Source organism: Crocuta crocuta, unplaced genomic scaffold (genome assembly GCF_008692635.1).
Source record: "Crocuta crocuta isolate KB4526 unplaced genomic scaffold, BGI_CrCroc_1.0 scaffold129, whole genome shotgun sequence".
Taxonomy (NCBI): domain Eukaryota; kingdom Metazoa; phylum Chordata; class Mammalia; order Carnivora; family Hyaenidae; genus Crocuta; species Crocuta crocuta.
The window spans coordinates 3,130,678-3,153,165 of record NW_027551571.1 but is presented as its reverse complement, the minus strand read 5'-3'; positions in this window follow the sequence as shown (position 1 = coordinate 3,153,165).

Genomic DNA, 22,488 nt, shown 5'->3' with positions numbered 1-22,488 from the left:
AATCCATTCATTCCAGACATGGGAATGCTGGAAGTCAGTGGGGAGACAAACTGAATTAACCCTGGAGTGAAAAGTCTGGGTTCTTGCTGCATATATTCACCATTTGTGAATACCAAGAAAGAGTATATGGTAAGGCCCGTCGAGGCATATATATTTACAATATTAAATTACGAAAATAATAGCCACTGTTTTTAAAGGCCCCATTGTATATCAGGCCATCTGCAAAGTGCTTTACATCCATTACCTTATTCAAGGCTCACAAAAATCCTGTTTTTCAAATGAGAAATGAAGGCTCATAAAAATTGAATAAAGATTAAATGGTTTCTCCAAATATGTGCAGTTAGAAGCGGCTAAGTCTGGAAGCCCAACTAGTCTCTTTGATGGGCTAGTTCATACTTCTTGTAGCATAATACCTTGTACACACCCCAGGGATTTAGAAACATTCTTTAGGGCACCAATCACAGATGAATACTCACATCCATTATCCAATAGCTGCTTCTTACTATGAAGCCACAAAGACCCCCCAAATTAAACGATGCCATCAAAGGCTCTCAAGAAAGAGAATGTGGCTGTCCATCCACTCTCTGAGGCCAGATGCAGCTCTGTGGGACATGACACGGCTGTCACAGGCAGAGAGGAGTCCCATCAGACCTGGGCAGCGGGCGTAGGTGTGCATAAGACTGGAGAGAAAATGTTTCCCAGAAAAGATGGGATTGAACTGGCCCACAAAGCGTGGGTGGGATTTTGGTAGCGACAGAATAAGGAAGGAGGATGTCTAAGAAGAAAGGCTCCCTCAGTAGGATATCTTTGTACCAAATATCGTCCATGGAACGTTCCCTTTTTGGATTCTCTCTGTAGAAGTACCGACAACTGGATATCTTCACAGTGAGGTTCTTTTGATGTTTAAGAAACAAGCTTTCAAATACTTTCCAGCGTGGGCTTGATTTATCCATCATCACCCCAGGAATGCAGGGAAAGGCTTTACCACAATTAGCCTCAGACAAGTACGTCTCCACACTCATCTGCTGATGTTGTATCAATCACTCTACTTCTTGACTGTTTCTGCAGAAGAACCACTACCTGAGAAATGTGAGTTTTTAAGCCTGGCCCAGGTGAAGGATGCCGTCTAAAAGCAGTACTTATTGCCAGCTTGAAAGCTTTTGAGGACTTGGGGCGCCTGGGTGTCTCAGTGGGTTGAGCGTTGGACTTCACCTCAGGTCACAATCTCGCGGTTTGTGAGAACCTGAAGCTTGATTCAAATTCTGTGTCCCCCTCTCTCTCTGCCCCTGCCCCTCCCCCACTTGTGTGCGCGTGTGCACTTGCTCTCTCTTTCTCTCTCTCTCTCTCAGAAATAAATAAACATTAAAAATATTAAAATCTTTTGAGGACTCATGTTTTATCTTATTTTACTAAAAATTTATGTTTCCTTTCATAATACTCTTACATTTGCTGTACTATAAAATATGTCTTCAGTAATAGATTAAAATAGTCACTGTGTCCCCTGGGCACACTGCAGGGAACTCCAGAGTGAGGTGCCTCCCACACCCCAGTTTGAGAAGCCCTATTGTATCCACTGTGATTATTAAGTCCTTACTTCCTTCACATCCATGCCCAGGCTCACCCTGTGGCCATATGACTCTGGATAGACATACAACTTTAGTTTCCCTTTGCTCTACAGGAAGTTTTAACAGGAAAAAATAGGGAAGGGAAATGAAATTCTAACAACAGAGGTTTGGATTCAGTATGCATGTTAAAACACACACCTTGTCAGGACCATTTCACTTACAATTGTTACAGTACTCCTGATAATCAAAGTTGATTTCTACTTTGAAGAACTAAGTCTTTTAAAACATGGTCTCTTTTAGGCGTTGGTCTGTGACACATCTGCAGGGCTTGCCACGAGTCCCAATTCCAATCATTCCATCCAGAGAAGAAGCTCCAATGCAAGCTGCCTAGCATTTGAAAGAGCAAGGGCAGAGGCCATGAGCAAGTCCAGAGACTCCCTGGGGACCCCTCTCTACATGCGTGAGGGATGCTCAGGCAATGCTGAGCCTCTGCTTCTGATCCCCAGCACCCCATTGCTGGATAGAGCACAACATTGTCTGGCTGGAAACTCCAGTGGTCTCTGTCAGGGAACCAGAATGTCCATGGATAGCATTTGACCTGGTTGATTTCCTCCCCTCCCCCTAACTTTCATGCTGGTCGGGGAATGCGATTTCTGCACAATACATGAAGCTATAATGATTAATCATCCCAGTGGCTTTGTTCCAATGGCCCTGATGCCCTACAAGGGGTTGGGAGGGAAGTGAAATGGAAAGATAGACGGTGAAGAAAACAAGGAAGCCATATTGTTTAGGAAAAATGCATCAGGAAAGCAAAAACCAGGCACTGGGAGGGGCAAAGGTATGTAGACTGTACTGTTGGAGAACAAGGCCCTTCAGAGAGAGTGGGAGCCACTGTCCTAGAACTTAAGGCTGGGGGCCCAAAGGGGTGAATGCTTGCTGCTGGCTTACCTGCACTGCCTTGCAGAATTAGCTGCACCCTGACTTTGCCTTCACCCAGAACGGATGTTTAGAGGCAAACCCGTCCCTTGCCTTGTTTGTCAAAGTTCTGCAAGGATTTTTTTTTAACTTTTAAATTAATTAATTATTTCGTTTAGAGAGAGAGAGTGAGCAGGGGAGGGGAAGGGAAGGAGGGAGAGAGAGAGAGCGAGAGAGCGAGCAAGAATCTTATGCAGGTTCCATGCTCAGTGAAGAGTCTGACGTAGGGCTCATTCCCATGACCCTGGGATCATGACCTGAGCTGAAACCAAGAGTTGGACACCCAACTGACTGAGCCCCCCAGGCGCCCTGACTTCTCTGAAGATGTTAATCAGGAATGAGTGCTAAGGTGAACAAGCACATCACAATAATGAAGATGGAAATTGAATGCACTTGCCTGATGGAAACCGTCCACTGGAATTGAGGCCATCAATTCACTCACAGACACAGTGTCCTTGGTTGACTAGAAGCACAGGGCTGTCATGGGCAATTTTATTATTCAGAGCAGTTGACCACTTTGCTTTAACCAAGACCCTCAAAACTGCAGTCATTTAAGAAGATGGAATGTATTTCTCATGTCATGGTAGCAAGCGGCCTGGGAGGAGAATTACGCTCCACACGGTCACGAGGATGCCAGCCCCTGTCATCTGTCTGCCTCTTCCAGGCCCTTGGCCACCCTTCAGTGAGGAAAGTGACGACATCCCACTGGCAAGAGTTGGACCGTGCGGCCACAGCTAATAGTAAGGGGAGGGACAGTTAAGGAAATGGGGTCCTGCTGGGTGAAGGGTAGATGCATGTCACAAGCACATGGCCACCTGCTTCCTGGCCACATCCTTTTCATCAGTCTTCCCCGCACTGCACCCAGTGTGGGCCCCACCTGCCTGCCCTCAGCCGCCTTCCCTGCTTCCCCGGCAGAGACCGCCCTGCTCCAGGGCCACAGGCCTGGGATCCTAGCACCTCCCCCCTCCGCCTCTAGCCACTTATCTTAGTTCTGCCCACAGGATGGAGGCTGGTAGGGTCTCCTCTGTGTCCGAGAACCACGGCATCCCGTCCCGCCCCCAGGTCCACCGGAGATCCGTGGTGCTCTGGCACCTGTGGTGGCTTGTCAGAGACGTCAGATGTGACAGCTGAGAAGTACAAAAACTTAAACTCTGTATCATAGGGAGACAGAGGATGGAAAGGAAGAACCATAAGCAGTTCCGTATGACCTCCTCTCAGATCAAGCAGTGTCTTCTTTGAAAGCTGCAATCTGCTCCGTAAAGTACCCTTCCTTTCTCCTTCTCCTCACTGCTTCCATCAGGCTTGCTTCCTGAGACTCCACCCCTTCATCCATTAGGAGCCCAGAAACTTGGCTTCGGGCTGTGTGTTCTAGAGACCCTAGATGGATGCTCTCACCAACTGAACTCACCCACCCGTCCTCAGTGAGGACAAGCCATCCTCAGCGGTCACCACCTTCAGCGCAAGGTCCAGGATCTCGGGATGACGTTCAGTTCCTGTAATGCTGTCCATGCCAGACTCCCTGTAGATCAGCAATGTGTAAGCAGAAAGGACACATTATCTATCCCACTCTCCCCAGTTACAGTGGTGGAATGAGATAATCACAATGAAACTCCTGAGTGGAAAAGAGAAGATGGAAGGGCACACAGTGGTCACAGAGCTCTGGCTGTTCCAGAGTCCTGCAGAAATAGAACCTCCCCGGGGGCCCTGGGAGCCTGACAAGGCTTGACTCCGTTCTTCCGTAAGGAGTGCTCCCTGGTGTGTGTTCATTGCCCCCCGGAGACCCTGGGCCTGCCTTCTGGGTGGTCCTGGTTTGCTCACTATCTTCCATGGTGGCATCTGAGTGGGTTTGAGGAGTATGAGCTGCTCATCCTACACAGCTTTGGTAGATTGCTGTCTTCACAGAGGTTTTAAGGCTCCATAAAAAGTCCTTAAAAACTCAGTGAGCCTCTGATGGATTTGCTACTGACTGGCTCCATGGACACGTAATCACATCCATGCATCTAAACCTTATATCATCATCATCATCATCATCATCATCACTATTATTATTTTGCTACTTAACTGTCCTCTACCCTTGACATTGCTACTTTTAAGTAACCTGGCACAAATGGCTTGGGTGGGAAGTCAATACCTGAGTCACTCAGCATGAGTGAATCTTAATGGGCTTTTGTTAGCTCCAAATTACTTATCTTTGGTAGCATCATCTTTTTCTTATAGTTTGAGATCTGAGAGCACTCAAGTTTCACAAATCCATCTTATGGGCATTCTCTTTTCACTTTCAATTTTGCTTGGAAATGGGCAATTCTAACGTGCATGCCTCTCTCTCTCTCTCTTTCTTGACATGTGGTTAAATGGAATTGCTAATAACCAATAAGCCCATAGGTATTAACTGTCCCCAGAGCTACAAGCACATTAGCACATAGTCTTTGCCTTGTGTAACAAAGGTCTTCAAGTTTCCAGGTTTCCAGATTTCACAGTCAACTACTTGCTACCCAAGGACTGAGCAGTAGGAATGTAAGCTTCTATGTCAGAACCCTGCTTCAAGGAACTGATGCCCACATTGGACATGGAGGCTAACGATCACATCATTCCTGGAGCCTAGCCCAACGGATGACCCTTTTTGATTATATGAAAGTCAAAACTGTCAATGGAGAAGCCTCCCTGTCCAGTCAGTAAGGCATTCCATCTTGTGGCTCCTCTTCCTGTCCGTTCTCTGAATCCTTTTTCTTCTGCTGCACTTTGGGGAAGTTGCAGGGATGGTGGAGGCCCAAGCGGGAGGTGTCTATCATGTGTGCATGCCATTGGCCTTTGGAGTTCATTGCCCAGACCCAGTACGGGCTCACAAACTCCCGCAAGGGGGCGTGGAGAGCCGGTAGTCCAGTTCCGTGCCGAGGGGATCGGCATGCTCCTACAGGCCTCTCCGCCAATGCCCAGACCAGCATTTGCAAACATCCGTTTGCTAGATTGCTGGGCTCTCACATTGCTGAATGGCATCAGGCATACTTATTATGACAAGAACGATGCATAAATACCAGCGTGTACTGTGCAGCCAGGTTTCCAATTGTCTATTTGCATCAGACATTTTATCATTGACAACGCGCCCACAGTCTAGATAATATTTTTCTAGATAATAGTTTGATACCTTAACAGGGTGGCAAAAATAACTTACTGTCATTACTGACGCCACGATGAAGCAGTTGTACACACAGAACTCCCAGGAACGCTATGGTGACAAAACGGGTTACAGACCTCAGGAGTTGATGGGTTCATCAAAATCTCCTCTGAGTAGGTGAGCCGGCCAAGTCTGCAGCGAGGTGGTACTGGCGATACTGGTGAACAGTTACTGAGCACCAACGCGTGCCAGGTGCCATGCAGAGCACGTCTTGGGCATCGCTGTCTCTTCCTCCAGATGGTGGGATGGCGGGTTTTGCTGTTAGCCCTACTGGAGAGAGGAAACTAATTTTAGAGAGGCGACTGACAGTCTGTACTGTTCAAACCACTCTGCGTTCTCCCACGCGGTTAAGGAAAGACACGAAAAATCTCTATTGTTTACATGAATTCAGCTGAAGGTCGTCCTACGCAAGTAGAAAGACAGAGCATGTTTTCCTGAGACGTGACAAGGTCTCAAGGAAATGAACTTTCAAACGGCTTCGTTTTTTAATGTGTTGTGTAACTGGAAAAGTTCACGTAAACCTAGGACTCCATTTTAGAGGTACGTGCTCAAATCATTTCTGATTCGAAGATTCGCTGTTTTCCAACAAGCCTCAAACCATGAGAGCCGCTTATTCTTCTCTAAGGAGGTGGGACTCTGTCCCCTGCTCGGGGCTCACACAGATGACTCTGGACACCTTCCCGGAGTCACATGGAGCCTCCCATTTTGCTAGATGTTGTCAAAGTGCTTCTTTTGCATGAAAATCTCTACAGTGCAGGGCTTGGCAATTTTCATGTGTACTTTGGGCCAGAACTTCTCTCCTTTTGCCTCTAAGGTGACACTCACCTCTCGGGGTCCCCATGCAGGGGAAAAGGAACAATTGCTGGTCTGGCCTCCTTAGGAGCCTCACAAATGCTGCTTCTTCCTCGCCCTCTTTCTGGCTTCCTTCCCTTCCTCAGAGATTTTCAGAGAGCCGTCAGTCCCTGGGACTTGGTCTTCAACACCCTTCTCAGCAGGGAAGAGTTACGTTAACTGTTATTACTGCATATTGTCCTGGAACAACACTTGGCCCTCAAAATAGTCCTTAGAGTATGTATCTTCCTAAAGATGGATTAAGTTCTTGTTTGTGGAGACCACAAAATTAAATATTATACTTTTGACGATAACTCAAGATGCTCTGAGGTGGTGAAAAAGGCAGATTAGTACAACCCTGCTCAGAAACCTTGCCATTTAAAATTAACCTTCACTTTGGAGCACCTGGAGCACTCAGTGGGTTGAGCATCTGACTTCGGCTTAGGTCATGATCTCGTGGTTCATGAGTTCGAGCCCTGCGTCGGGCTCTGTGCTGACAGTGTGGAGCCTGCTTGGGATTCTCTGTCTCTGTCTCTGTCTCTCTCTCTTCCCTTCCCCTGCTCTTTCTCTCTCTTTCTCAAAAATAAATAAAAAATAAAACATTAAAAAAAAACCCAAAATTCATGTTCACTTAATGGGCAACAAAGAGAGCAGAGACCAACAAATTCTCTCCAGCCCCTGTGTCAGGGCTTCACACTCGGCTTTCCTCTCATAGGGCAAGAACGGGGAGCAGTTTCTGGTGCTGTTCACCAGCAGGGGGTGAGAACAGTGCAGTGATGTCTGGCCCCGGGGACTCGGAGCCGCTGGGGCCAGGTCGTCCCCACCCCACCCCACCCACCTGCCGCAGGGAAGGCGAGGCACCTTGTGATGTACAGGAGACTCGGGAGGCCGCCTTGTCTCGGATTCTGTCGTAGAGCAAAGTCAGGACATCGCCTAGAACCTCCTCATCAGGCTGCGGGCGTGCTTGGCGGGGGAGGGGCAGAAACACAGGCTTCTTTGCAGAATATGCTGTGATCTGTCCCTCAGTGAGGAGGTTCGTCACCTTCCCGCCATCCACAGCCTTTCCACTTTCCCCAGTTACACAGTGCATGTGTATATTTGTTTATTCGGTAAAGAATTCGCAGCGGGCCTACCATTCTACTGCAGGCGTCCAGGCGGTCTGCCTATTAGACAATCTCTCATGTTAGGTAATAATTCGGAGTCTCTCTCTCTCTCTCTGTCTCCCTCTGGATCAAACATATCTGTACACGTCAGGGCCTCTGGATAGGATCTGCTAACAAACTATATCAAACCCACATCTTTCTAGTGACAAACATAAAACAAAGAACACCAGCAGCAGAGCCTTTATTGGCTTCGTGGGTGCAGCTTTCCAGTCGCTTCCAGGCGGCTTTTGGAAATACTGCAAAGAGGTCTTCAGGCTTTGCCATTATTCAGGCTGTGGTCCAGCGCCAGCCTCAGGCCCTCACCTGAGGATCCAGGCGGCCACCCGGAGACTGTTTTCAAGAACTGAGGGCCCCTAGGAAAAGCATCCATCTTAAAGATTAAAACAACAACAACAACAAAAAAGAGGCCTGGGATGGGCGTTTCTCATTCCATCTGCCACATGTGTGTGAACAAATCCGCCTGTGTTTGAGTTTCTGCTCGTGCACGAGGAGGGGCAGAGTCAGCCTCCGATGGCGGGCAGAAGGGGAGCCCGGCACTGAGCTCCGATCTCAGCCGCGGCGTGCCCAGGGCACCACCCCACTGAGGCTCCGGGCCTCCCCCACAGGGCAGAGGGCATCTATGTAAGGGCCTGGGACCCCAGCTGCAGGCACCACGGAAGGTTCTCTCTTTACCAGTTTTAGCAANTTTGTTTGTGCATCTGAGTTTTGCCGCTGGGGCTGCTGGCTTAGCTCTGGGCCCGCTTCCCTCGCTCACCCGACGGCATCTCAGAAACCCTGTGCTGCAGCGATGCAGAGCGGCCTTGCGCGGTTTGCAGCAAGGGCCTGTGGCTGACGCTTAACCCCGCGCGAGGGCGGCAGGCGGGTCTCAGGGACCGGCGCTCCGAGCTCGGGCTCCAGCGTTGGCCCCTGGGTCTGCCATTCCGGGCGCGACTGCCTGTGGGAGACGAGTCTGCAGCCTTCCACGGGGAAGCGTGACGTGGGTCCCTGGGGCTGTGAGTGTTTTAAGAGCATGGAGCGAACTCATGAGCCCCGAAACTCTCGGGAACCCAGTCGGGGGCCTTCAGAATCCGAGCACCTGGACTGGATCCTCACCTCTGTGCAGAGAGGTGCGATGCTTTACTCCGATTTCACTGCAGGCCGAGGGCTTGCTGGAGAGGTTGATGGATGAGCTGCAACTGAAAAGTATGATATTGTGTTAGTTGTGTGCACAGTGTTTACACGTAAGCCCTGTTCATTTGCGGGGAGACCTGTGCGATGTTTTGAAGAAATAGTTCATACGTAAAGATCCACATAGCATAACTCTTCAGTATAAGTGATGAGTTTTTACTGTTTGTGAAAACCCCTCTTCCTTGGACAGAAAGCCCGGGTTCACGTTCCTCCTCGTGCAATCACGTGTCCTCACGATGCCGATGAGGATGCACTTGGTGGTGGGGAAGGGGCCACGTCTTCCAAGACGGTAAGCCATCCATCCAGAGCGTGGTAATTGGTTCAGAGATACGTGCACATGAGCCTGGAAGCCGGGGAGCGCATAGCCGTGGGGGCCTTTGCCATCACCTTGGGACCACAGGACCCGAGACCAGAGAGGGCAGAGCACATGCAGAGGAAGCAGGTCTAGGGACATGCGAGATAACCTGGCTCTAAGGACTTGGTTTGATCTTTTGACCTTTCCTTTGCCTTAAACCCGCTGTGTCTTTGGACATGAAGGCCAATAGATTATATATCATTTAAACCAGGTCAAACTGTGTTTTTAAATAGTAACGAAAAGCACTCTCTCTGATTCACTGTCAATGTTTTGGTGTTTGGAAGTTTCCTTTTAGGTGTTTCTGCTGTAGTGAGTGGCATTATGGGGGAGATGCCTGTACGTCGCCTCAAACCTGAGGTGGGGAGGAAGTGCATGATCACTTATGGCACAGGGTAACTGATGCGTGACCGTGGTTTTACAGCCTAAATTGGGTAAAAGAAAACGCACACACACTTACAGGGATACACACACAAACATGCACATGTGTAGACGTACATATACACATGCACACTTGCCCACACACTTCCCCCCCCCCCGACACACACACTGTGCGAGAACATAGTATACAGCACCGGAAAGGACTCTGGCTTTGAGTTCAGGAGATCTGCCTCTTGGCTTTGCCACTAACTATTCCCATGATCTTGGCAAACTCACTTACAGTTCATTTGGCAAATTCACTGTGGAATAGATAAATGATTGTTAACATTTCCATGACATTTAACCCTCAAACAGTTCTATGAGACAAGGAAGGACACTTGTTCAAAATGCAGATTCCCTGGTGGATTCCGGGACCAGTGAATTAGCAGCCTGAAGACAGGGGCCACATATGTGTGTCTGCCACGTCCTTCCAGACGATGGTTACACCCACTTGAGTTGGGGACCCGATGCCACTCTATCCTCAGAGCTTCTTGCCATGTTCTGGTGGTCTTTGCAGCAGCCCTTAGGGGTCCAGAGCTTTCTTTGTTCACACAGATTGTCTGGGGATGGCTGCCCTTCTCCAGGGTGGGCATATTTGAGCTGCTAGATCCAACTGTGTTTGAAGCCTGGACTTTTTGGTGTTGTGAATAGACACATGTCCTTTTTTGCTTAATTAGGTCGAGTTGAATGTCTATCAATGGCAGCTGAAAGAGTCTGGGATGTTACAAGACCAAACATGCTCCAGTGCTGGGTCCCCCGTTATGCCCTGTGTCCACCCGGAAATCTGTAATAGTGTAGAAATTCTTTTCCTCCTTTGTTTGGAAAAGGTCCCTTCAATTCCTCAAAGTTCTTCCACCTACAGCTATGCAGTGCGTGTATCATCCATCTCCTACGTGACAGCCCATTAGGTATGTGAACACCTTGTCATGTTTTCTCTAAGTCTGCTCTTTTCTGGGCTAAAACTGTCAGGAGTTCACAAAGGAACAGTAATATATGTTGAATGCTGAAGTCTATCTCCAAATGTATCCAGCACTTTGAGTTACTGACTCAGAGAAACTGATCTCCTTGTATTCACCTCTTGTCGATATTCAGATATTTCAGTCCCACCTCTTGGCAAATACACTTCTCCTGCCTGAGACAAAATGTTTAGAACATAGAGAAGTTCTCTGGCTAAACAGCTGGGCTGCGGCAAAGGCTCAGCTCTTCGGCACATGTGCTCATTGGGAAGTAGAGATATCCAGGAGTAGTAAATGGGATACATTTTATTTCCTTCTTCCTCGAGGAGAAAGGACACATTCCATTTTATTCTGAGATTTCTACCTCAGATGGTTCGTGGATCACTAGTGCTGTGTTATAATAATTGTCCATTTGTCTCTGTTACCTGTACAGGATTTTCAAAAGCTTCACCTCCTTAGGGAAATGGGTAATATAATATTTAGTGCCTTTGGTGGGAGTCTTTGGCAGATGATGCAAAAAAATGTTTAAAGCTTCTTTATTTATTTTGAGAGAGAGAGAGAGAGAGAGAGAGAACAAGTGGGGAAGAGGCAGAGAGAGAGGCAGAGAGAGAGAAGCCTCAGCAGGCTCCTCACTGTCAGTCAGATGTGAGGCTCAAACTCATGAACTGTGAGATCATGACCTGAGTTGAAGTCAGATGCTTAACCAACAGGGCCACCAAGGTGCCCAGTTAATGCAAATTTTTAAGAGCATCTCTGCATTCCTGTTCATATATAAAACTGCCAACAATGACAATACAACAACACGAGAATAATAACTCTTACATACTCGAGGACTTGCCATATAGAGGGCAATACAAGCATGTTATACACATTGTTTTATTTACTAAACTTTATGACCTATGGACTGGTATTATTACTTTCAGTACACAGATGAGGACCTAGGAGTCACAGAGCTGAGATGGACTGGCAAGGAGGGCTCATAAACTGGGAAGTATAGAAGCCAGTTGGGCTCCAATCCACGTTCTTCCTTCCCTAATTCTCCGACTATGTCCCACGTTGTCCCCCAAAGTGAGATCATAGATAAGGCTCAGTTATTTGACTCTGACTTTAGCATATGGGATTGCAAGTCCCCTCCATTTTGTTTCCCACTTCGTCCTTCTTACAGCCTATATAAAAATATATTTAATATTAACAGAATTTTGAAATCATGACTTCTTATTTTCTTTTTTTTAAAAGTAATCTCTGCACCCAATGTGAGGCTCAAACTTACAACCCTGAGATCAAGAGTCATGCGCGCTACCAACTGAGCCAGCCAGATCGCTCCTATTTTCACCTCACATCCAAAGTCAGCTCACCCTTGGCTGTCCAGTGCCCTCACCATTTCCAATGCACCTGTTCTAAGAAGATCAGCAATGACTCCCTAACAGCCGTCATTGAAAATGCTTTTTCCATGCCCATTTTGACATCACTTGGCCTGACATTTGGAATAGGAGTGTTCTCTGGTGGATTTGTTTCCCATAGCTGCTGTAACAAATGTCCACAAACCCAGCAAATTAAAATGAGAAAAATGTATTATCTCTGCGTTTTGAAGGTCTGAAGTCCAAAATCACAGTCTGGCAGGGCCACGTTCCCTCCAGAGGCTCTGAAGAAGAATGTGCCCCTGGCCTCTTCCAACTTCTGGCAGGTGGGCGGGGCAGAGGAAGGGCAGCATTTCTGGGTGTGTCGTGTGTCTCTGAGCTGTCTTCTGTAGCTTTCTCTGTGTGTCTCTCTCAAAACTCCATCTCCCTCTGTCTTATAAGGGGACCTGTGATTGCATTTAGGGATAAATGGTCAAAATCTTAAACTTTATCACATCATCACAATACCAATCACTTCCACAGGTTGTGGGGATGAGGACATAACTTGGGCACCATTCCACCCATCACACCTGGGTCCGTCCTTAAACTCACTTTCCTACTACTCTTGAAACCACTCTGTCTATGTCACCAAAAGCCATAGCCAGGTGAGGCCCTACATCTTGAAAATTCCCAAGTTTATATAACTTTGGCAGAATTCCACTGTGCTTAGAACAGTCCTTTTTCATATGCATATGCACTATCACGCAGGGCATATAGGATTATAACCTGCCTGAAGAAAAGATGCTGGCTGAGCTTGGTTCATGTTTGTTTCTCAGTAGGATACATTTCAACAATTTTTTTTTTCTTTAAAGCTTATTTATTTATTTTGAAAGAGAAAGAGAAAGGGAGGAGAGGCAATGAAAGAGAGAGAGAGAGAATCCTAAGCAGGCTTCGCACTGTCCTCACAGAGCCAGATGTGGGGCTCGATCTCACCAACGGTGAGATCATGACCTGAGCTGAGATCAAGGAAATACTTAACTGACTGAGCCATCCAGGCACCCAAAATTTCAACACTTATTTGTTATCTTCCTACTACAGACATTGAGAGTGTTATGTCCTGCCTGACTTCTCTGATCCGTGACCTAATATAGCACAATGTTCTGTTGAATCAATAAATGTTTATACTATTTTAACTAGATATCTAGTGTAGGAAAACATTTCTTGTACAACGTGTTTTGCTTTTCTGGAAGTCAATTATTATTTATTTATTTATCTTTTTGATTAGTTTTTTTCATTTTGTCAGCCATTATCTAATTTATCCACAGTTCAATGCTAGAAATGTGAAATTTCTTCTTATTATCTTCAAACATATAAAATTAACTTCATTTTATAAATGCCATTCCTTAAATCCCATTTCAGTCTTATAGACAGTTCTCCTACAGTCCTGCTATTCAGCAGTGGCATAAAGTTTCCCTTCACTGCCTTTCTAGGGTTTCCATCATCTTTATATTTTCTGTTTCATGTCATCTTGAAATATAATATTTATATTTTCTATATTTCATGTCATATTGAGTTCATTTTCTCATTTTGGTAAACTATATCTTCTTTCAGCATGATACCTAAAATTTTTGAGAAGTTGTAAACCTGAAAAATGCTCTTTATTGTAGTTTCCATGTTTAATCCATATTCCAGCTGGGTATAAAAATATCAGTTACAAATAATTATTTCTCATATTTCTGGAAGGCAATGCACTGTGCCAAGGTAGGATAAACTCTGCAGCACATCCTAACCTACCACTCCCTTTAGGACTTTTCTGGGACACGAAGTTCTCTCTCAACTCCATCCTGCTTCCTTGACTCCCTCCCCCGCTGGTATTGATCCCAACTAGTGTGCACAGTAAACTTCTTGCATGCATAAGGCAGTCCCAGAGTCTGCTTCTCTGGGGACTTATCTGTGACATTGGTGAATGGCATCACTAACTCAGCTACAAACGCTGAAGCCAAGTGTGATACTTCTGATTTCCCATACGTTGGCTTAGTCCCACAATCTCGTGTGTCCATTTCTGTCTGTCGAATCGTATCCTGCTGCCCATTTCTCCCAGTGAAATCTTCATCTCCATTTATGTTGTAATAAATGCCTTCCCTGCTTTAGTTCCTTTTCTCTAGATTCTATCTCCCTACTATGAGGAGATGTCTTTTTGGGTAAACGTGTATGGTGCCGTTATCTCTCTGCTCAGGATGTCCTGGTGATTCCTCTACCTTTGCTTGATAAAATCCCCCAATGTGAACAATACAAAGAGCATCACCATCTGGCTTAGCCTTATCTTGCCTTTCTAGTATCAATCTAAGCTCCACATTTTCTGCACATTCAACATTTCTTAAAATTTTGTAAATATACCATTACCATCTGCACTTATTTGAATCCATGAAGCCCACCATTCTCTTCCTTCTTCTCTCTATTTGAAAAAATCCTGTGCTACTTTCAAGCTGCTTCAACATGACCTTTCCTCTGGAACTTTTGTCTCCTTTCTCCAACATGGACAATGGTCCCGCCTTTGCTGTACCCACGGCCTTTTTTACATAGTACTCCTCTCACAGACCACGCCACCCTGGGTTCTTAGGTATTTATATTTATCCGGATTCTCTCTTGACTAGGACACATGCAAAAGCTGAGGTTGTGTCTCACTTATGTGGCCTCATTCCCAACCAGGTGTCTGGCACAGTGATGGCCAATAAAAGTTGCTAAAATAAAGAAATGCACGAGTCAGTGTTGTGTTACCAAATGTATTTGTTGTTAACTGATATATTCATTCGACAGTTAATTAGATAGTAATTAAAATAGGGCTTTTATTATTATTTGCATGTTTAATTAAAAACTTTTAGGCTCTGGTTCATGTTACTGAATATGTAAGTGGAGAAAACCCTGTCTCTAAGAACAAGCATGCGTTTAATTATTATTATGCTGAATAAACATAGGCAAATAAGTCACATTATTCATATACTCCTCCCCTGTTCACCACCCTCCTTTTTCTGCACTATCGCAGCATAAATCTTTGATATTTGTCCTGTTCATGTGTCTCTTCAACTAGACTGAATCTAATTACTTCACACTATCACTTATTTCCTTGATGAAAATCTGAGTTCTTAGACAAGTGAAATCTTAAGTGAAATATTTACTCTGACCATTGTTATGTGGAGAGAAATATAAATTTTATTCTTATTCACTCATTCATTTATTCTTTCATTTCATAAAAATATACACTATTTAATGGATGATGGTGTCAGTATAGGTGGCACTATCATTTACAAAGCACATTAATAAAATAAACACTCTTGATCTCACAAAGCAGTCCAAGAACCAGAAGATAGTCAGTGGCACTGAGAAGTCACCCAGATCCCACCCTCCCACTTGTTCTGGAAATAATAAATAGCTTCAATTCTGCGTCAATCACTCATTTAAAAAAATTTGTCTTTTAAGATAAGTTTGGCCACATATTTATATTTTATTAAAATATCTTATTTCCTTTAACTTGTTTTTGTATGCTATAAAACAGAGTCATGTTATATGTACTATTACACACCTTGTTTTTTATACTCATTATTAGGATTCTAACATTAATATTTTTGTGACATATGTCTATAATTCATTATTTTCACCATTGTAGAATACTCATAATCTATTTATTTCTTGTCTTGTTATTCGATATTGGTGTTGTGTTTAGTTTTTTTTATTAGAAAGACTGTTTCTATGAAAATTCATATGAATTAGTTTATATCTTCTGGGAACTGTAATTGTCTTTTTAAAATTCAACATATTATTGAATTTCAATAAACTTTTATATTTTCTCCATAAATGTACTACAGAAATTTAAAAAAAATATTTTTAGGTTTTATATGTATTGCTATTATGAGTGCCTTTTAAAATTATTATTTTTTTTAATGTTTATTTATTTTTTGAGAGAGACAGTGAGACAGAGCATGAGGGAGGGAGGGGCAGAGATAGAGGGAGGCACAGAATATGAAGCAGGCTCCAGGCTCTGAGCTGTCAGCACAGAGCCTGATGTCGGGCTCGAACTTATGAGCCATGAGATCAACCTGAGTTGATTCCAAACTTAGATTTTCTAACTAAATTTTCACCTTTGAGCCAGCTACTCAGCTTCTCTGAGCCTCAGTTTCTCCTTCTAACTGGTTAAGGAAATGAAATGAACAGCATTTGTAAAACCATTAGCATTGTATTACTTGATTCACTTATTGAAAGTGATACATAACACTGGGGCACCTGGGTGGCTTAGTCGGTTAAGCGTCCGACTTTCGCTTAGGTCATGATCTCGCGGTTGGTGGGTTCGGGCCCCGCGTCGGGCTCTGTGCTGACTGCCAGCTCAGAGACTGGAGCCTGTTTCAGTCTGTGACTCCCTCTCTCTCTGACCCTCCCCTGCTCATGCTGTCTCTCTCTCTCCTAGAAATAAATAAAACATTAAAAAAAAAAAAGAAAGTGATACATAACAAGTATTTATCAATTTTCCCCCTATCTTCCTGATCATCAGGAATTAGTCTTTATTGGTGCTATTATTGAAATAAAGCCCTTGTCTTTCATCAGGTTGACAAAGCCTGTGTTCTGATCTCAAGTTTAGGTTTAGACACTATGGTTGAAATAGTTTATTACAAATCAGTTATAATATAATCTGAACAGATTAATACACTAATATGTTTGAAGTATACAGTTGTGGGTGTAGAGATCACACCATCTATTCCTTTTTAATGTTTTTTTTTTAAATGTTTTATTTATTTCTGAAAGAGAGAGAGAGAGACAGCATGAACAGGGGAGGGTCAGAGAGAGAGGGAGACACGGAATCTGAAACAGGCTCCAGGCTCTGAGCTAGCAGTCAGCACAGAGCCTGACAAGGGGCTCAAACTCATGACCCATGAGATCATGACCTGAGCCGAAGTCAGATGCTTAACCGACTGAGCCACACAGGCGCCCCAACACCATCTATTCCTGATTGGACAGCATTATACAAGCAAGACCTTTTATCTCTCCTTGATTTTGCATTTCCTAAGGGCTTACTGTTGGCCAAACATCATTCCCTGCATCATGGGTAATTTAGAACAAGACAAAAAAAAAGTTGGCCCTCAAGATCCTAAATTTAAGCAGGGGACAAATGCACAAATATTTAACAGCTTGTAGATTTGTGAACTACTGACCCAGAAGGTCATCATCAATAACAATTTTATCAACTTCTGAATGTGTTTAGTTGTATAATTATCTTGTCCAAACCAACTAACAAATTACAATTCCTAAGTCATTAGTGCTTTCTTCAGTCACTTGGGGTGGAAATGGTGAAAATGAAATGATTCTCCAGGAGGGCTGCAAGTGTTCCTTAGTAAAGGTCAGAGCAACGCTCTGACCCACGTTTCTTCACTCAACAAATCTCAGACTCTGCAAACAGAGACAGTCTCCTACGGGTAGATCGTAACAATGCTTAGTGCTCTGAGGACCCCACAGGCCGGCCCCACTGCTGCAAGCCACTGTTTCCAATCACTGCACATGTGTTTATTTGCATGTGAGAGGATTAAGTCACATGGTTCCCAAATCACAGGTTTCTGTCTCAGAAGTGTGCTTAGTAGATTATATTCCTAAATTAATATGGAAAGCGATGCTCTGTGAACACACCAGATGAGCGATTCAGAAATTCATAACTCTTTCATTACCGCTCAATTATCTCTTTAGTTTCCATACACTGTGCATGTCTCATGGCTGGCTATTCACTTTGTCGGGGCCTTCCTGAAATAACTTATCGGAATGCCTTGCCTATGAAGAAAAACGCCTCAAAATGAATCATAAGCATGATTTTAATGGTTAATCCATTGTTTTACATTTAATTGATGGCGGATGACTAAAGGGACTTCTCTAGTCCAGAAAAATAAAGTTACTGTAAAGAGAGGTACAAAATTTACAGTTTGAATGGTCAAGTGGATACACTGAGGGGAAATGATAAAGCAGTGACGTGGAACACATAGCAGGGCCAGAAACTGCAAACTCAGCAGGAGGACTGGGTCAATTTGCCCCTAGACTCACGTGCTGCTCTAGGACTCAGGTTTATGAGAATTAGGCAGTGACACTGAGAGTTCAAGGAAATATTTGCACTTGGGACCAAAGCTCAGTACTAGAAGAGCAGTATTCCCACAAAAATGAAACACAGGGTCAGAGCTATGGAAAGGTCATAGGACTTCAGTTTATATATCCAAACAATTTATCTTTCAGTTATGTTCCCTGGGTTTTAGTGATCTTGACACAGACTACATGTGGAAAGATAGACAAAGGATTAATCTGAGTTTGTAGGCTGGATGGGAGAGAGAGAGGTTGAGCCATAGTTCAAGGCCAACATCTTCTGTGAAGCAGTAGAAAGTGAGGATGGACACAAAGGATGTGAAGAAAGGTATCAACCAAGTGTCTTCTACCTGCTAAGCTTGGCTTTGTTACTACTCATGGTAACCCTCTGAATAAAGTGATATTACACCTTTTTGCAGTAAGAGAATGAGTCACATCAGAAAAGAGATATGATCTTTTCTCACATAACAGATAAGTGACAGAGCAGAGGTGGAAAGCCAGTTCTCAATGACTCCAAAGTCTGCCCACCAGCCTTCCTTCCCCACCATGGACACACAGGGCATGAGCACACTGTCAACAACATGTGTTAACGTTTAAGGTGTCCATTCCAGCAGGAGCAGGCTAGGTGATTGCTGGCAGTCCATGACGTGTCTCTATGACACGCAATCTCACACCATCAGACAGTTCCACGGCAGGGAATGGAATCACAAAGACTCTGAGATTACAGAGGAGTAATTGATAAATTGGAGGTTGGGGTTAGGGTAAAGGTTTAGGGAGAAGACTCCCTTTGTCAAGGAGAACATAAAAAACACTAAACTAAAAGAAAACACATTTCATCGAGTAGGGACAATGATCAGATATTTGATGGAGTCTCAAACTTTCAGATTTGGGAAAGAATTTAAGGTTCATCTAGTCCAAATTCTCCACCAAACGCACAAACCTTCTTTGGAGCATCGCTAACAAGCAGGAAGCTAAAACATTATGAGAATCCTGCTGAACATTCCACCAGGTAGCCCACTTTCTTCTGGATCCTTTTATGCTTAGAAATTACCTCCTTCACTTCGGGTTGGGTGTAGTACTCCCTATCAGGCATCCTTGATCCCGTTCTCTGAGGTTGGAAATGGGATCTGGACCTGGAAATAGGATGATCAGTGCGAGTGGGAATTACACAGTCTGAATGAAGAGTTTGGTGGGGCGATCAATCAGGAAAGTCTTTATAAACAGCCTCATTTTACAGAAGGGGGAAATGAAGCACCAAAAAGATGAACTGATATGCATGAGTTTATAAAGTCTGAGATTAGAATTAAGCCTGTCTAATTTCTTGACTTCTTTCTAACACCCCTGCAGCCAAGATCAACACAGGTGGATGCCGAGTCTTAAGAATCCTATAGACTTGCTCATGTATTATTTCAGCTTATGGGGCAAAATTCTAATTAAAGTCCTCCTGAGATGACATTCCGTCAGCCTTTTTCAATCCCCCACTCAAGTGTAACTAACACAGTTGCTTGTGACATCTTGCTTATACCTCCTGCTGTATAGTTTCTGCCATTCCCTCCTCTGAAATCTGACTCGAGATCACTCCACTTTCAAAGCTACCAAACACCAGATCCAAATTAACTGAGCCGTCTTCTTTTCAAGTGGGAAGATCTTCTCTCAAACCTCTTTTGATCTCTCTTATATCCCCACAATGTATACCTCATCTCTCTCTCTTTTTCTTTTCCATCTGGTGACAATACTGAATAGAGTTGTAAAATATGTCTCTTTTCTTTACAGATGAGTAATTCTTTCATTGTTTCTTCTAGACACAAATCCATAAATTTTGTCATGTCTGTCTTTTAAATAAAATGTTTAAGCCTTCCTCCCTCCCTTTTTTTAAAGAATGATGCCTACGGTAGGATTTATAATATATTTTAGGTGTTAGTACAGTCAGGGCAAAATTGGAATTCTTGGCTTGTCTTTTGCATTCAGGCTTTTTGCTCTTAATTGATCTTTCGATAATAGGAGAGACAAATGGGGAAAGACTTTACCATCCCCAAGGTTAAGAGTGATCTGGGGTATCACATATAACATAACCCATAGAAATGTCTCTATTAAGCATTAGTACTACTCAATTGGTAGCATAATTAAAGAAAAAAATGTATCTATTTTTGGTAAATATTAAAAGACCTGCTTTAATACTGTTGTAATCTATAACACATGTGTATGAGCTAAAACAACATAGGTTGCTTGAGGTGTGTTGTAGAAACAAGTGAAAGGAAAGAAAAGGCTCAGTATCTCTCGATATGTGGTTGTGCACTTTACCTTTTGGTTATGGACGGGAAATGTTGGATTTCCCATGCACTGTCAGGTGACATGATCTTGAAGCCAAACAGTAGTGTTGAACATGAGATGGATATTGGTTAAATATAGATGGCCATTTAAATTTGAATTGCATGTAAACAGAAAATAAATTATATATAAATGTTTTCCATATATGACACAAAATGCACTTATGCTAATTTTTCATTCATTGTATATCTGAAATTCAAATTTAACGGGGCATCTTGTATTTTACTTGCTAAATCCAGCAAACCCAAAATGAGTCTGCTGATACGAGACAGTGAAACAAGTATTAGGGTTCTCTGAAATATTGTCATGTTTTGGCATTATAACATAGATCTCAGGAGCTTCCAAAGAGCTCTCATAAACATTACCTATAAATGAGATAAACTTATATTTTATCTTGTAAAATGTTCCCATTTCACAAAGGAGGAAATAGTTGGCTATTCATGATGGTCAAGTGACTGGCCCAATGTCAAAATGGTCCTAAGAGATGGAAACAAACTAGTATCTAGGTCTTTTGATTCCTAATCTATATTTCCTGGTTGACTTCAAAATAATTAATTGGATTATAAATAATCCAATCCATGTAGTCATATTAGTCACAATCACCAGCCCTGGGCAGTAATTATATTTCTTGGCAATAGCTACTCCACTTTGAATTGAAACATGGCCAGGCAAGCATCTCAATCCAACTGTGCCCAGGAAGCAATGTGAGCCATATTGGAAGCCCTGCATTAATATGCACAGCATGATCTAGCTGCTGGTTAGTGACATTTCCCCACAATTTCTAGAGAAGTCTGTAACTTCGTGTGTGTGTGTGTGTGTGTGTGTGTGTGTGTGTGTTATAATATGTATTCCCATTTTCCATACAAGTGGCAATATAATTTGGTGTCAAGAAACTACCTGGTTGTTAAGAATAATTCACAGGCATTATTGGTTTCTAGCTGTGGAAGGATGAAAGTAATTTCATGACACTTCCATTCACAGATCTGAGAGTAACTACACAGGGTCTTCTATCTGTCTGCATGTTCAGGGCTGGCGCTCTCAGAAACATAGATTTCATTTAAAATTCAGTCCTTCTGTGTGATGCTGAGTGATGTTCTTGGAACCAGACAAAATTGACCGGAAATTGTGAAAAGGTAATCAACGATTCCTTGCCTACTGAAACCAGCGAATATATGTACACACTGCTTCGAGAATCTGTTCTTTTTGTTACAGAACAGATGTCTGGGAGGTTTTTGGCAGGCCCCACTCTGTCAAACAGTCCAGTTTTGACAGTTACTTTGCTTGAGGGATGGCTGAAATGCAAAGTATTTCTGATCAGAATATCATATTCATCTGGATGTTAATTACTGTGTCTGCCTTGGTATAAATAATTAATTATGCAAAACCCACACAGCTGTTGCTGGACAGAGTTAAGTGACTTGCTGTCAGTCTCACATTTCTGGAAAGGAAAGGGAGCTTGAGTAAAACAGGCTCTGTCACCAGGGGGAGGGGACACTCTTGTCACAGTCCTTCTGTGGTCAGATGAGAGATCATGGTGGCTGAAAAAGGTGTGTGTGTGTGTGTGTGTGTGTGTGTGTGTGTGTGTGTTTCAAATAAATAAATCATATATACCATTTTATTTATTTATTTAAAAAAATTTTAATGTTTTATTTATTTCTGAGAGAGAGACACACACACAGTGTGAGCAGGGTAGGGTCAGAGAGAGGGAGACACAGAATCTGAAACAGGCTCCAGGCTTTGAGCTAGCTGTCAGCACAGAGCCTGACGCGGGGCTCGAACCCACGCACTGTGAGATCATGACCTGAGCCGAAGTCGGAAGCTTAACCGACTGAGCCACCCAGGCGCCCCTCAAATAAATAAGTCATATATACCATTTTATAGTAGCTGGTCTAAACGCAATTCCTTTTTCAAATTATGTAGTAACCTTACAGGAATCCAAACACCGCATGGAATTACATTACAAACCCAGTCCCTGGGTCCTTTAGACTTGCTATCACATTCGTAAATCCCAAGAGTCTAAGATGGACTCTGGACCGGAACAAGGAAGTCACACTCAGTGAGGTTAGTTTTTGTTTGTTTGTTTGTTGTTTTTTAAATCTCAAGGAAACCACTGA